Source organism: Anolis sagrei, chromosome X (assembly GCF_037176765.1).
Source record: "Anolis sagrei isolate rAnoSag1 chromosome X, rAnoSag1.mat, whole genome shotgun sequence".
Taxonomy (NCBI): Eukaryota; Metazoa; Chordata; class Lepidosauria; order Squamata; family Dactyloidae; genus Anolis; species Anolis sagrei.
This window is the reverse complement of record NC_090034.1, coordinates 10,102,375-10,118,841: the sequence shown is the minus strand read 5'-3', so window position 1 is coordinate 10,118,841 and position 16,467 is coordinate 10,102,375. Positions and strand designations below refer to the sequence as shown.

Below are 16,467 nucleotides of genomic sequence, written 5' to 3'. Positions count from 1 at the left end.
AATAGCCAGGATAAAGAATCCTAAAAGTAAAGGTAAAAGTTTCCTCATGACAATAAGTCTAGTCATGTCCAACTCTGGAGGTTGGTGCTCATCTCCATTTCTAAGTCGAAGAGCTGGCTTTGTCCATAGACACCTCCAAGCTCATGTGACTGGCCTGACTGCATGGAACGCTGTTATTTTCCCACAAAAGTAGTACCTATTGATCTACTTACATTCTTGCGTGTCTTCAAACTGCTAGGTTGGCAGAAGCTAGGGCTAACAGTGGGAGCTCACCCTGTCCTCGGATTCGAGCCGCCGACCTTCTGATCAGCAAGTTCTGCAGTTTAGTGGTTTAACTGCTTTGCTATCCTATTCTCTTAATATCTTCAGGATCTTGGATAACGCCTTTGAAACCCTGATTGCTGAATAATAATAATAATAATAATAATAATAATAATAATAACTAAGATCCATTGCCTAGTCAAAGCCATGGTATTCCCTGTAGTAACCTACGGATGTGAGAGCTGGACCTTAGGGAAGGCTGAGCGAAGGAAGAGAGATGCTTTTGAGCTGTGGTGTTGGAGGAAAGTGCTGAGAGTGCCTTGGACTGCGAGAAGATCCAACCAGTCCATCCTCCAGGAAATAAAGCCCGACTGCTCACTGGAAGGAAGGATACTAGAGACAAACTTGAAGTCCTTTGGCCACATCATGAGGAGACAGCAAAGCCTAGAGAAGACAATTATGCTGGGGAAAGTGGAAGGCAAAAGGAAGAGGTGCCGACCAAGGGCAAGATGGATGGATGGCGTCCTTGAAGTGACTGGACTGACCTTGAAGGAGCTGGGGGTGGTGACGGCCGACAGGGAGCTCTGGCGTGGTCTGGTCCATGAGGTCACGAAGAGTCGGAGATGACTGAATGAATGAATGAATAATAATAATAATAATAATAATAATAATGTATTGTCGAAGGCTTTCATCTAGCTCCAGCAGACAAGAGTCCTTTGTCCCACCCTTGTCATTCCACAGATATATAAACCCATTTTCCTACTTCCAACAGACCTCACTACCTCTGAGGATGCTTGCCACAGATGCAGGCGAAACGTCAGGAGAAAATGCCTCTAGAACATGGCCATATAACCCGGAAAAACCTACAACAACCCAATAATAATAATAATAATAATAATAATAATAATAATAATAACTTTATTGTTATACTCCATCAACCATCTCCCCAAGCGGACTCGGGGCAGCTTACAAGGGACAAGCCCAAAAATTACAAATAGAACACAACCAATTAAAAACATTAGATAAAATATAAAAACAAACACAATTGTAAACAACATCAAAACAATATATGGCTGAGAAAAAGAACATAGCTGAGGTTCAGGCTCCATTAGCCTCTTAACATGGCCTTGTTAGGTTTGAATGACAAGACCCAAAATCCCCCAAAGAGAAGGGTCATTTCCTGATACTTTGCAAGCCAAAGGCTCCAGGTTAAATCCCACCCGTCTTGCTTTTTCTCTTCGGGCTTTGCTGCCATTCCGGTGCCTGATTTACAAGCCTTTGGTGCCCGGCGAAGGCATAACTTTTTTAATTTGTGTAACTTTTCAGTCCACCTTTGTAATGGAAATTGTAATTGAAAATTTTATTGCTGGTTTTTATTAGGGCAGTTGGGTATTCTTTTTTTTTTTTAGTGCTGTGTGTTTCCTTTTCAAATAACTTTTCCTTTTGCTTATATTGCACCCTGTCCTGGGAGCTTAAAGGATGGAGAGTGGAAGAGAAATGATAGCATGCCCTCCAGATGTATTGGTTAGCATTAGTATAGAATCATAGACTCCTAGAGTTGGAAGGGACCTCATGGGCCATCCAGTCCAACCCCATTCTGCCAAGAAGCAGGAAATCACATTCAAAGCACTCCCAACAGATGGCCATCCAGCCTCTGCTTAAAATCCTCCAAAGAAGGAGACTCCATCACACTCTGGGGCAGAGAATTCCACTGCTGAACAGCTTTCCTTACAGTCAGGAAGTTCTTCCTCATGTTCAGGTGGAATCTCATTTCTTTCCTGTAGTTCGAAGTAATTGTTCCATAGCATCATAGAATCAAAGAGTTGGAAGAGACCTTGTGGACCATCCAGTCCAACCCCATTCTGCCAAGAAGCAGGAAAATCACATTCAAAGCACCCCCGACAGATGGCCATCCAGCCTCTGCTTAAAATCCTCCAAAGAAGGAGACTCCATCACACTCTGGGGCAGAGGGTTCCACTGCTGAACAGCTTTCCTTACAGTCAGGAAGTTTTTCCTCATGTTCAGGTGGAATCTCATTTCTTTCCTGTAGTTCGAAGTAATTGTTCCATAGAATCATAGAATCATAGAATCAAAGAGTTGAAAGAGACCTTGTGGACCATCCAGTCCAACCCCATTCTGCCAACAAGCAGGAATATTGTATTCAAATCACCCCTGACAGATGGCCATCCAGCCTCTGTTTCAAAGCCTCCAAAGAAGGAGACTTCCCCACACTCCGAGGCAGAGAGTTCCACTGCTGAACACCTCTCCTTACAGTCAGGAAGTTCTTCCTCATGTTCAGGTGGAATCTCCTTTCTTTCCTGTAGTTCGAAGTCATTGTTCCATTGTGTCCTAGTCTCCAGGGCAGCAGAAAACTAGCTTGCCTCCACCTCCCTATGACTTCTGTTCACATCTTGAACCATGGCCCTCATCATGTCTCTTCTCAGCCTTCTCTTCGGCAGGCTAAACATGTCCAGTTCTTTAAGTCGCTCCTCATAGGGCTTGTTCTCCAGACCCTTGCTCATCTTAGTCGCCCTCCTCTGGGCACATTTCATCTTCCTTCAATTGCCGTGCCCAGAACTGGACACAGTGTGAGTCCATGTGTGGTCCGACCAAGGCAGAATAGAATACAGGGGTAGCACGACTTCCCTCAAAGGCTCTTCCACACGGCTTTATAAAATCTACATTGAACTGGATTAAAAGGCAGCGTGGACTCAGATAATCCAGTTCAAAGCAGATATTGTGGATTATCTGCCTTGATATTCTGGGTTATATGGTTGTGTGGAAAGGCCCACAGTCAAAGGAGGGAGGGAAGTGGGAGTGAGAGGGAGGGAAGGGATATGATGGAGAAATTGTGGGTTCCAGAGAGAGATGAAGGAAGGAAGGAAGGAAGGAAGGAAGGAGAGAAGAGAAGAGAAGCCAAGGCAGAAGCCAGGGGGGAAAAAAAGGAAGGACAGAAGGAAGGAATGAATGAAGGAAAGAAGAAGCTGAGGCACAAACCAGGGAAGGAAGGAAGGAAGGAAGGAGAAGAGAAACCAAGGCGGAAGCCAGGCAAGGAAGGAAGGAAGGAAGGAAGGAAGGAAGGAAGGAAGGAAGGAAGGAAGGAAGGGGAGAAGCTGAGGCACAAAGCAGGGAAGGAAGGAAGGAACGAAGGGGAAGGGAAGAGAAGCTGGAGTGAAGAAAGGAAGGAAGGAAGGAAGGAAGGAAGGAAAGAAGGAAGGAGAGAAGAGAAGCCAAGGCAGAAGACAGGGGGAAAAGGAAGGAAGGAATGAAGGAAAGAGGAAGCCGAGGCACAAACCAGGGACGGAAGGGGAAGGGAAGAGAAGCTGGAGTGAGTGAGGAAAGGAAGGAAGGAAGGAAGGAAGGAAGGAAGGAAGGAAGAGAAGAGAAACTAAAGTAGAAGCCAGGGAAGGAAGGAAGGAAGGAAGGAAGGAAGGAAGGAAGGACAGAAGGATGGACGGAAGGGGAGAAGCTGAGGCACAAACCAGGGAAGGAAGAAAGGAAGGAAGGAAGGAAGGAATGAAGGGGAAGGGAAGAAAAGCTGGAGTGAAGAAAGGAAGGAAGGAAGGAAAGAAGGAAGGAGAGAAGAGAAGAGAAGCCAAGGCAGAAGACAGGGAAAAAAGGAAGGAAGAATGAAGGAATGAAGGAAAGAGGAAGCTGAGGCACAAACCAGGGACGGAAGGGGAAGGGAAGAGAAGCTGGAGTGAGTGAGGAAAGGAAGGAAGGAAGGAAGGAAGGAGAGAAACCAAGGCACAAACCAGGGAAGGAAGGAAAGAAGGAAGGAGAGAAGGGAAGGGAAGAGAAACTGAGGCAGAAGCCAAGGAAGGAAAGAAAGAAGGAAGGAAGGAAGGAGAGAAGAGGAGGGAAGTCGAGGCAGAAACTGGGAAGAAAGGAAGGAGAGAGGTGAAATTGTCAACACTGACAAGCAGAAGTTCTCCAGAGTTTGAAGGAGGGCATTTTCCTCAGCTCTACCAGGAGATCCATCTGTAGTGGCCTCCCATCCTTCTACTGTGGTCTGGCTTAGATTCCAAAATCAGATGAGATGTGTTTATGGTGGTATATATTCTGATTTGGTGGGAAATCTAGGAGTGGTAATTCCAGAAGCCATTTTTCTTCGCTGAATTGTGTTTTGATGATGAATGGAGCTAGGAGAAGAGAGGGTAAGCTGACCAGTAAAGCCTTCTTTCAAATAGCAGCTTTAGAAAATAAAATTTAGTGGGTGAAAGATTCCGCTTCCTGTTGCTTTATCACAAATGGAGTCATAATATAGGATAATGGGAGTGGCAGTCCAAAAACTTCCACCTGGTTCCCAGGAAATCTGTCTTTGAATTCCCCAATTCCTTTCCTTCCTGACTCAGTCAGAGCGTTGGCTGAATAAGGGCTTGATTTCTCTCTCTCTCTTTATTTTATTTTGAATTGTGATTATTTTCTTGCCTTGGAGATACAGCCAGATAAAACTCTGGATTTGGCTGTTTTCAAGGAGCCGAGGAGAGAAGGGGAAAAAAGAAAACATTGCAGTACCAGAGATCGGAGCTGTGATAAGACGTGGCTCTTCCCTGTCTGGTTGGAGAAATCCTGTTTTATCTTTCGGAGGGACAAGATCTAAGGCCTCCCCTGAAGGGAAGATTAGCACAGAAAGGTCAGGTTGGGAAGGAGGAGGGTGCTGTTGGTACAAATTTATTTATTTTGAACACACAGGGGCAGAGGGGGATCACGCTGCTAAAACAACCGAGACGGTAATCCCAGCCTTGCAAAAGAGAGAGCGAACCAAAAAAGGCCTTTCTGTGGTGAGCATCCCTTATCTGGAATGGCAAAATGCTCCAAAAATTGTCCATATATGTGGCTGGGAGAATGATCCCTTTTACTTTCGGGTGCTGTGACAAAACAGGCTTTGCGTCATGCACAAAAGGGTTCAGAAACACCTCCAAGCTACATATTTCAGGTGCCTACGTAGCATAAACAAACATCGGTACTTGACTCAGGCCCCATCTCCAAGGTGGCTCATGATGTGCACACAAGTATTCCACAATCTGGAAAAAAAGGTGCAAAATATGATATATTTCTAGTTCCAGGTATTTCAAATAAAGGATGCTCAACCTGGACAGGGAAAATATGCTTCTTCCTACTCTGCTTTTGCATTTTATGGTTGTTCTTTTTCTCTGAGCCACTAAGACATCTCGCTCAACAGGGTAGCGGTTGACGACTCCCATGTCAACACGATGATACAACAGACATGGGAAAACTTGGGTCATCCTTCCAGGTGTTTTGGAATTCAACTCCCACAATTCCTAACAGCCTCAGGTCCCTTCCTTTCCGCCCTCAGCCACTAGACCCTGAAATCTTGGGGTGCATCGACATTGTCGAGATAATGCAGTTTGACATCACTTGAAGTGTCATGGCTCGATGTGGCGTGATTCTGGGAGTTGCAGTTTTATAATCCTTTGCCAAAAAGTGTTGGTTCCTCACCAAACTGCAACTCCTGGGGTTTCATAGCACTGAATTTTATCAAACTATGTTAACTCTGGGCACCACAATTCAAGAGAGATATTGACAAGCTGGAATGTGTCCAGAGGAGGGCGACTAAAATGATCAAGGGTCTGGAGAACAAGCCCTATGAGGAGCGGCTTCAGGAGCTGGGCATGTTTAGCCTGAAGAAGAGAAGGCTGAGAGGGGATATGATAGCCATGTATAAATATGTGAGAGGAAGCCAGGGTAAAGAATAGCCAGGGTAAAGAATCCTAAAAGTAAAGGTAAAGGTTTCCCCTTGACATTAAGTTTAGTCATGTCCAACTCTGGAGGGTTGTGCTCATCTCCATTTGTAAGCCGAAGAGCCGGCGTTGTCCATAGAAACCTCCAAGGTCATGGGATCGGCATGACTGGAAATAGCCAGGGCAAAGAATCTTAAAAGTAAAGGTTTCCCCTTGACATTAAGTCTAGTCGTGTCCAACTCTGGAGGGTGGTGCTCATCTCCATTTCTAAGCCGAAGAGCCGGCGTTGTCCATAGACACCTCCAAGCTCATGTGACCGGCATGATTGCAAATAGCCAGGGTAAAGAATTCTAAAAGTAAAGGTAAAGGTTTCCCCTTGACATTAAGTCTAGTCGTGTCCAACTCTGGAGGGTGGTGCTCATCTCCATTTCTAAGCCGAAGAGCCGGCGTTGTCCTTAGACATCTCCAAGCTCATGAGACCGGCATGATTGCAAATAGCTAGGGTAAAGAATCTTAAAAGTAAAGATAAAGGTTTCCCCTTGACATTAAGCCTAGTCGTGCCCAACTCTAGAGGGTGGTGCACATCTCCATTTCTAAGCCGAAGAGCCGGCGTTGTCCTTAGACATCTCCAAGCTCATGTGACCGGCATGATTGCAAATAGCCAGGGTAAAGAATCTTAAAAGTAAAGGTTTCCCCTTGACATAAAGTCCGTGTCCAACTCTGGAGGGTGGTGCTCATCTCCATTTCTAAGCTGAAGAGCTGGCGTTGTCCATAGACACCTCCAAGGTCATGAGACCAGCATGACTGCAAATAGCCAGGGTAAAGAATCCTAAAAGTAAAGGTAAAGGTTTCTCCTTGACAATAAGTCTAGTCGTGTCCAACTCTGGGGGTTGGTGTTCATCTCCATTTCTAAGCTGAAGAGCCGGCATTGTCCATAGACACCTCCAAGCTCATGTGACCGGCATGACTGAAAATAGCCAGGGTAAAGAATCCTAAAAGTAAAGGTAAAAGTTTCCCCATGACAATAAATCTAGTCGTGTCCAACTCTGGGGGTTGGTGCTCATCTCCATTTCTAAGCCGAAGAGCCGGCGTTGTCCAAAGAAACCTCCAAGCTCATGTGACCGGCATGACTGCATGGAACGCTGTTACTTTCCCACAAAAGTGGTACCTATTGATCTACTTACATTCTTGTGTGTCTTCAAACTGCTAGGTTGGCAGAAGCTGGGGCTAACAGTGGGAGCTCACCCTGGTCCCCGGATTCAAGCCGCCGACCTTCTGATCAGCAAGTTCTGCAGCTTAGTAGTTCAACTGCTTTGCTATCCTATTCTCTTAATATCTTCAGGATCTTGGATAATGCCTTTGAAACCCTGATTGCTGAATAATAATAATAATAATAATAATAATAATAATAATAATGTATTGTCGAAGGCTTTCACTTAGCTCCAGCAGACAAGAATCCTTTGTCCCACTCTGGTCATTCCACAGATATATAAACCCATTTTCCTACTTCCAACAGACCTCACTTCCTCTGAGGATGCTTGCCAAAGATGCAGGCGAAACGTCAGGAGAAAATGCCTCTAGAACATGGCCATATAACCTGGAAAAACCTACAACAACCCAATAATAATAATAATAATAATAATAATAATAATAATTGTATTGTTATACTCCATCAACCATCTCCCCAAGCGGACTCGGGGCAGCTTACAAGGGACAAGCCCAAAAATTACAAATAGAACACAACCAATTGAAAACATTAGATAAAATATAAAAACAAACACAATTGTAAACAACATCAAAACTATATGGCTGAGAAAAAGAACAAAACTGAGGTTCAGGCTCCATTAGCCTCTTAACATGGCCTTGTTAGGTTTGAATGACAGCACCCAAAATCCCCCCAAAAAAGGGTAATTTCCTGCTACTTTGCAAGCCAAAGGTTCCAGGTTAAATCCCACCTGTCTTGCTTTTTCTCTTCAGGCTTTGCTGCCATTCCAGTGCCTGATTTACAAGCCTTTGGTGCCCGGCGAAGGCATAACTTTTTTAATTTGTGTAACTTCTCAGTCTACCTTTGTAATGGAAATTGTAATTGAAAATTTTATTGCTGGCTTTTATTAGAGCAGTTGGGTATTCTTTTTTTTTTTAATGCTGTGTGTTTCCTTTTCAAATAACTTTTCCTTTTGCTTATATTGCACCCTGTCCTGGGAGCTTAAAGGATGGAGAGTGGAAGAGAAATGATAGCATGCCCTCCAGATGTATTGGTTGTAATAGTATAGAATCATAGACTCCAAGAGTTGGAAGGGACCTCATGGGCCATCCAGTCCAACCCCATTCTGCCAAGAAGCAGGAATATTGCATTCAAATCACCTCTGACAGATGGCCATCCAGCCCCTGTTTAAAAGCTTCCAAAGAAGGAGCCTCCACCACACTCCGGGGCAGAGAGTTCCACTGCTGAACGGCTCTCACAGTCAGGAAGTTCTTCCTCATGTTCAGATGGAATCGCCTCTCTTGTAGTTTGAAGCCATTGTTCCGCGTCCTAGTCTCCAAGGAAGCAGAAAACTAGCTTGCCTCCACCTCCCTATGACTTCTGTTCAAATCTTGAACCATGGCCCTCATCATGTCTCCTCTCAGCCTTCTCTTCTGCAGGCTAAACATGTCCAGTTCTTTAAGCCGCTCCTCATAGGGCTTGTTCTCCAGACCCTTGATCATCTTAGTCGCCCTCTTCTGGGCACATTCCATCTTAGAATCAACATCTTCCTTCAATTGTGGTGCCCAGAATTGGACATAATGTGAGTCCACGTGTGGTCTGACCAAGGCAGAATAGAATAGAGGGGTAGCATGAATTCCCTCAAAGGCTCTTCCACACAGCTTTATAAAATCTACATTGAACTGTATTAAAAGGCAGTGTGTGCTCAAAAAATCCAGTTCAAAGCAGATATTGTGGATTATCTGCCTTGATATTCTGGGTTATATGATTCTGTGGAAAGGCTCTCAGTCAAAGGAGAGAGGGAAGTGAGGGTGTGAGAAGGAGGGAAGGGATATAATGGAGGAATGGTGGGTTCCAGAGAGAGATGAAGGAAGGAAGGAAGGAAGGAAGGAAGGAAGGAAGGAAGGAAGGAAGGAGAGAAGAGAAGCCGAGGCAGAAGCCAGGGGAAAAAAAGGAAGGACGGAAGGAAGGAATGAATGAAGGAAAGAAGAAGCTGAGGCACAAACCAGGGAAGGAAGGAAGGAGAAGAGAAGAGAAGCCAAGGCAGAAGCAAGGGAAGGAAGGAAGGAAGGAAGGAAGGAAGGAAAGAGAGAAGAGAAGAGAAGCCAAGGCAGAAGACAGGAAACGAAGGAAGGAGGGAAGGAAGGAAGGCAGGCAGGCAGGCAGGCAGGCAGGCAGGCAGGAAGGAAGGAAGGAAGGAAGGAAGGAAGGAAGGAAGAGGAGAAGGTGAGGCACAAACCAGGGAAGGAAGGAAGGAGAAGAGAAAAGAAATGAAGGCAGAAGCCAGGCAAGGAAGGAAGGAAGGGGAGAAGCTGAGGCACAAACCAGGGAAGGAAAGAAGGAAGGAAGGAAGGAAGGAAGGAAGGAAGGAAGGAAGGAAGGAAGGGGAAGAGAAGAGAAGCTGAAGAAAGGAAGGAAGGAAGAAAGGAAGGAAGGAAGGAAGGAAAGAAGGAAGGAGAGAAGAAAAGAGAAGCCAAGGAAGAAGACGGGGAAAAGGAAGGAAGGAATGAAGGAAAGAAGAAGCCGAGGCACAAACCAGGGAAGGGAGGAAGGGAGGAAGGGAGGAAGGGAGGAAGGGAGGAAGGGAGGAAGGGAGGAAGGGGGGAAGGAAGGAAGGAAGGAAGGAAGGAAGGAGAAAAGAGAAGAGAAACTAAAGTAGAAGCCAGGGAAGGAAGGAAGGAAGGAAGGAAGGAAGGAAGGAAGGAAGGAAGGAAGGAAGGAAGGGAAGAGAAACTAAAGTAGAAGCCAGGGAAGGAAGGAAGGAAGGAAGGAAGGAAGGAAGGAAGGAAGGAAGGAAGGAAGGAAAGAAGGAAAGAAGGAGAGAATCCAAGGCACAAACCAGGGAAGGAAGGAAAGAAGGAAGGAGAGAAGGGAAGTGAAGAGAAACTGAGGCAGAAGCCAAGGAAGGAAAGAAGGAAGGAAGGAAGGAAGGAGAGAAGAGGAGGGAAGTCAAGGCAGAAACTGGGAAGAAAGGAAGGTGAGAGGTGAACTTAACACTGACAAGCAGAAGCTCTCCAGAGTTTGAAGGAGAGCATTTTCCTGAGCTCTACCAGGAGATCCATCTGTAGTGGCCTCCCATCCTTCTACTGTGGCCTGGCTTAGCTTCCAAAATCAGATGAGATGTGTTTATGGTGGTGTATGTTCCGATTTGGGGGGAATTCTAGAAGTGGTAATTCCAGAAGCCATTTTTCTTCGCTGAATTGTGTTTTGACGATGAAAGGAGCTAGGAGAGGGCAAGCCTTCTTTCGAATAGCAGCTTTACAAAATAAAATGTAGCGGTAGGTGGAAGATTCCACTTCCTGTGGAATAATATAGGATAATGGGAGTGGCAGTCCAAAAACTTCCATCTGGTTCCCAGGAAATCTGTCTTTGAATTCCCCAGTTCCTTTCCTTCCTGACTCAGTCAAAGCGTTGGCTGAATAAGGGCTTGATTTCTCTCTCTCTCTCTCTTTATTTTATTTTGAATTGTGATTATTTTCTTGCCTTGGAGATACAGCCAGATAAAACTCTGGATTTGGCTGTTTTCAAGGAGCCGAGGAGAGAAGGGGAAAAAAGAAAACATTGCAGTACCAGAGATCGGAGCTGTGATAAGACGTGGCTCTTCCCTGTCTGGTTGGAGAAATCCTGTTTTATCTTTCGGAGGGACAAGATCTAAGGCCTCCCCTGAAGGGAAGATTAGCACGGAAAGGTCAGGTTGGGAAGGAGGAGGGTGCTGTTGGTACAAATTTATTTATTTTGAACACACAGGGGCAGAGGGGGATCACGCTGCTGAAACAACCGAGACGGTAATCCCAGCCTTGCAAAAGAGAGAGCGAACCAAAAAAGGCCTTTCTGTGGTGAGCATCCCTTATCTGGAATGGCAAAATGCTCCAAAAATTGTCCATATATGTGGCTGGGAGAATGATCCCTTTTACTTTCGGGTGCTGTGACAAAACAGGCTTTGCGTCATGCACAAAAGGGTTCAAAAACACCTCCAAGCTACATATTTCAGGTGCCTACGTAGCATAAACAAACATCGGCACTTGACTCAGGCCCCATCTCCAAGGTGGCTCGTGATGTGCACGCAAGTATTCCACAATCTGGAAAAAAAGGTGCAAAATACGATATATTTCTAGTTCCAGGTATTTCAAATAAAGGATGCTCAACCTGGACAGGGAAAATATGCTTTCTTCCTACTCTGCTTTTGCAATTTATGGTTGCTCTTTTTCTCTCAGCCTCTAAGATGTCTCGCTCAACAGGGCAGCGGTTCACGACTCCCATGTTAACATGATGATACGACAGACATGGGAAAACTTGGGTCCTCCCTCCAGGTGTTTTGGACTTCAACTCCCACAATTCCTAACAGCCTCAGGCCCCTTCCTTTTCCCCCTCAGCCACTAGTCCCTGAAATCTTGGGGTGTATTGATCTTGTCGAGATAATGCAGTTTGACATCACTTGAAGTGCCATGGCTCGATGTGGCGTGATCCTGGGAGTTGCAGTTTTATAATCCTTTGCCAAAAAGTGTTGGTTCCTCACCAAACTGCAACTCCTGGGGTTTCATAGCACTGAATCTTATCAAACTACGTTAACTCTGGGCACCACAATTCAAGAGAGATATTGACAAGCTGGAATGTGTCCAGAGGAGGGCGACTAAAATGATCAAGGGTCTGGAGAACAAGCCCTATGAGGAGCGGCTTCAGGAGCTGGGCATGTTTAGCCTGAAGAAGAGAAGGCTGAGAGGGGATATGATAGCCATGTATAAATATGTGAGAGGAAACCACAGGGAGAAGGGAGCAAGCTTGTTTTCTGCTTCCTTGGAGACTAGGACGCGGAACAATGGCTTCAAACTACAAGAGAGGAGATTCCATCTGAACATGAGGAAGAACTTCCTGACTGTGAGAGCCGTTCAGCAGTGGAACTCTCTGCCCCGGAGTGTGGTGGAGGCTCCTTCTTTGGAAGCTTTTAAACAGAGGCTGGATGGCCATCGGTCAGGGGTGATTTGAATGCAATATTCATGCTTCTTGGCAGAATGGGGTTGGACTGGATGGTCCATGAGGTCTCTTCCAACTGTACGATTCTATGATTCTGCACCTTTGAAGAGCTGTTTCTATGTAACCAATGGTGCTATTTCGTGCCAGGCTTGTCCTTTGGTTCTTGCTACCTATGATGATATGGAGTTGAGTTTTACCTGGGTTCAAATGATAGAAAGGAGAGCCCATCTGAACATTAGGAAGAACTTCCTGACTGTAAGAAGAGCTGTTCAGCAGTGGAACTCACTGCCTCAGAGTCTGATGGAAGATCTTTCCTTGGAGGATTTTAGACAGAGACTGGATGGCCAACTCTCGAGGGAGCTTTGATTGTGTTTTTCCTGCTTGGCAGATTGGGGTTAGACTGGATGGCCCTGTGGTCTCTTCCAACTCTGATTTTGTCTTTCTTCCAAAGGGAAAAGAAACTTGGAGAACCTTTTCTTATGTGTTCTTAAGCAGCTGAGCGGGAAAAGAAAGGCCTGAGGATGTTAGGAATTGTGGGAGATGAAGTCCAAAACACCTGGAGGGCCCAAGTTGGCCCATGTCCAGTCTAAGAGGCACACAAAGAATTTTAAAATCCAGGCAATGGAGTCCAGACTCCATTAGCAACAATCAAAGTAACTTCCCTGGACAGCCAAGTTGTTTCTGTTCTGGATGGAGCTGCCTTCTCTTTTCTGAGGTAGAAAACAATGAATTGTCCCTGTGCATCTGGAAAAGCTTTGGATTGGGGCAGCGTTTCTCAACCTGGGGGTCAGGACCACTGGAAGGGTTGTGAGGGGGTGCCAGAAGGGTCACCAAAAACCATCAGAAAATACTGTGTTTTCTGTTGGTCATGGGGGTTCTGTGTGGGAAATATGGCCCAATTTTATCATTGGTGGGGTTCAGAATGCTCTTTGATTGTAGGTGAACTATAAATCCCAACAACTACAACTTCTAAATGTCAAGGTCTATTCTCCCCAAACTCCACCAGTGTTCACATTTGGGCATATTGAGTACTGGTGCCAAGTTTGGTCCAGATACATCATTGTTTGAGTCCACAGTCCTCTCCAAAACTTAAGGTCAATGGCCATCAAACCCTTCCAGTATTTTCTGTTGGTCATGGGAGTTCTGTGTGTCAAATCTGGATCAATTCCATTGTTGGTGGAGTTCACAATACTCTTTGATTGTAGGTGAACTATACATCCCAGCAACTACAACTCCCAAATGTCAAGCTCTGTTTTCCCCAAACTCCATCAGTGTTCGCATTTGAATATTCATGACAAGTTTGGTCCAGATGCATCAATGTTTGAGTTCACAGTGCTCTCTAGATGTAGGTGAACTACAGCTCCAAAACTCAAGGTCAATGAAAATAAAATAAAAATAATAAAAATAAAATTTCATAACGTAACTCCTCCTCTCTTTCTCCCTCTCCCTCTTGATTTAACTGGATGCACACTACCTCTAATTCCAAAATCAAGGTCAGTGCCCACCAAAGCTTTCCAGTATTTTCTGTTGGTCATGGGAGTTCTGTGTGCCAAGATGGTTTCATTCCATCATTGGTAGAGTTTGGAATCATAGAATCAAAGAGTTGGAAGAGACCTCATGGGCCATCCAGTCCAACCCCATTCTGCCAAGAAGCAGGAATATTGCATTCAAATCACCCCTGACAGATGGCCATCCAGCCTCTGTTTAAAAGCTTCCAAAGAAGGAGCCTCCACCACACTCCAGGGCAGAGAGTTCCACTGCTGAACGGCTCTCACAGTTAGGAAGTTCTTCCTCATGTTCAGATGGAATCTCCTCTCTTGTAGTTTGAAGCCATTGTTCCATTGCGTCCTAGTCTCCAGGGAAGCAGAAAACAAGCTTGCTCCCTCCTCCCTGTGACTTCCTCTCACATATTTATACATGGCTATCATATCTCCTCTCAGCCTTCTCTTCTTCAGGCTAAACATGCCCAGCTCCTTAAGCCGCTCCTCATAGGGCTTGTTCTCCAGACCCTTGATCATTTTAGTCGCCCTCCTCTGGACACATTCCAGCTTGTCAATATCTCTCTTCAATTGTGGTGCCCAGAATTGGACACAATATTCCAGGTGTGGTCTGACCAAAGCAGAATAGAGGGGTAGCATTACTTCCCTGGACCTAGACACTATGCTCCTATTGATGCAGGCCAAAATCCCATTGGCTTTTTTTGCCGCCACATCACATTGTTGGCTCCACGAGGACTCCAAGATCTTTTTCACACGTACTGCTCTCAAGCCAGGCGTCCCCCATTCTGTATCTTTGCATTTCGTTTTTACTGCCAAAGTGGAGTATCTTGCATTTGTCACTGTTGTGCCAAATTTGGTCTGGTGAATGGAAATACATCCTGCATATCAGATACAGTATTTACATGACAATTCATAACAGTAGCAAAATTACAGTTGTGAAGTAGAAACAAAAATAATTGTATGTTTGGGGGTCTCCACAACATGAGAAACTGTATTAAGGGGTCGCGGCATTAGGAAGGTTGAGAAACACTGGATTAGAGGAAAGAAAGGTGTGCTTAAGAACAGAAGGGCGAGAGGAAAGGATGCCGGAAGCGACTTGGTTTTTTATTTTGGGTGTGTGTGTGTTTGTGTGGCCATCCGGGCTGCCTTCCCCTTTGCTTGTGAGAGATCACACTTCAGCAGAACATCCAGTTGGGGACAGATGCCAAGGAGGAGGGGAGCGGCTGAGTCATCAGAAGCACAGAAGCAGCAGCAGCTGGGAGCTGTTTGGGCAGATGAGATCACTTAGCCCCTGAAGATCAGGCAGGGAGAACAAGAAGAAGGTGAGAGAGAAGGAAAGAGAGATCCAGACAGAGAGGAAGGAAGGAAGGAGTAGGGAAGCCGCGTTGAGGCTCACCATGGGCCTTGCACACTTGCCGGGCAATGCTTCCTCCGAGCGGCTCAAAGTTATCGCTTGCAGAACTCATGGAGACTCGCTTCTGGGAAGGATGAGATCTCTTCAGGGGGCAGGAAATCCCCACCACAATAAATGAGAGTGGGATCCCTGCAAACTCAGCTGGATTTCCATGGAAAGGTAGGGAAAATCTCCTTTCCCAACACTCCACTTTGGCTCTGAGTTGGAGGTGGTCTGGTGTATTCTGCAGTTCTTTCCAAGGTATGTTTGCAAGGATGGCTTTGGTAGGAGAATCTAGGGATCTGTATAGGGAAATGGAAGGAGTGAAAACTCCAGCAGCTAACTCAGAATATTGTCTAGGTCAGGCATAGGTAAACTTGAGCCCTCCAGGTGTTTTGGACTTCAACTCCCACCATTCCGAACAACCTACCGGCTGTTCGGAATGGAGAGAGTTGAAGTCCAAAACACCTGGAGGGCCAAAGTTTGCCCATGCCTGCTTTAGGTTGTGCTTATTTCCCTTTGATCTGACTTTGGAGGAGGAACGTCTTGCCGGAGAAAGGATGCATCTCATATGAAAAAAAAAATCAATACAATCCTGGAGGCATCAGGGAAAAAGCTGTACAGTCGTTCTCAACCTTCCTAATGCCGCGACCCCTTTATACCGTTCCTCATGTTGTGGTGACCCCCAACCATCAAATTATTTTTGTTGCTACTTCATAACTGTAATTTTGCTACTGTTATGAATAATCATGTAAATATGCAGGGTGTATTTTCATTCACTGGACCAAATTTGACACAAATACCCGATGTGCCCAAATTTGAATACTGGTGGGTTTGGGGGGATTGACTTTGTCCTTTGGGAGTTGCAGTTGCTGGGATTTATACTTCACCTACAATCAAAGAGCATTCTAAACTCCAACAACAATGGAACTGAACCAGACTTGACACACAGAACTCCCATGACCAACAGAAAATACTGGAGGGGTTTGGTGGACATTGACCTTGAGTTTTGGAGTTGTAGTTCACCTACATCCAGATAGTACAGTAGATTCAAAAACAATGATGGATCAGGACCAAACTTGGCACTGATACTCAAAATGCCCAAATGTGAACACTGGTAGAGTTTGGGGAAAATAGACTTTGACATTTGGGAGTTGTAGTTTCTGGGATTTATAGTTCAGAGAGCATTCTGAACCCCACCAACGATAGAATTGGGTAAAACGTCCCACACAGAACCCCATGAGCAACAGAAAACACTGTGTTTTCTGATGGTGTTTTGTGACCCCTCTTACACCCTCTAGTGACCCCCCCAGGGGTCCCGACCCCCAGGTTGAGAAACGCTGTTGTAGAAGGAAAAGTACAGGAAAAGCCAGACCATGTTGGAAGGGATGTGCCCAACAGTCAGCCTCCCAAAAAACTCAGCAGGAGTAGGTC

General features: G+C 45.5%; 1 protein-coding gene across 3 annotated transcripts in view; it reads left to right on the top strand.

The window, feature by feature from the left end:
• Positions 1-16,467, top strand: part of LOC132782154 (protein ELFN1) — a 298,099-nt gene that overhangs the window by 26,022 nt on the left and 255,610 nt on the right. The window contains exon 1 of one of the 3 annotated variants that reach the window (XM_060786872.2): positions 14,847-15,213. The exons of 1 other annotated variant lie outside the window; for it this stretch is intronic. The gene's annotated coding sequence lies outside the window, so the exon portion shown is untranslated. One more of the 3 variants, XM_067473664.1, reaches the window with a different exon arrangement.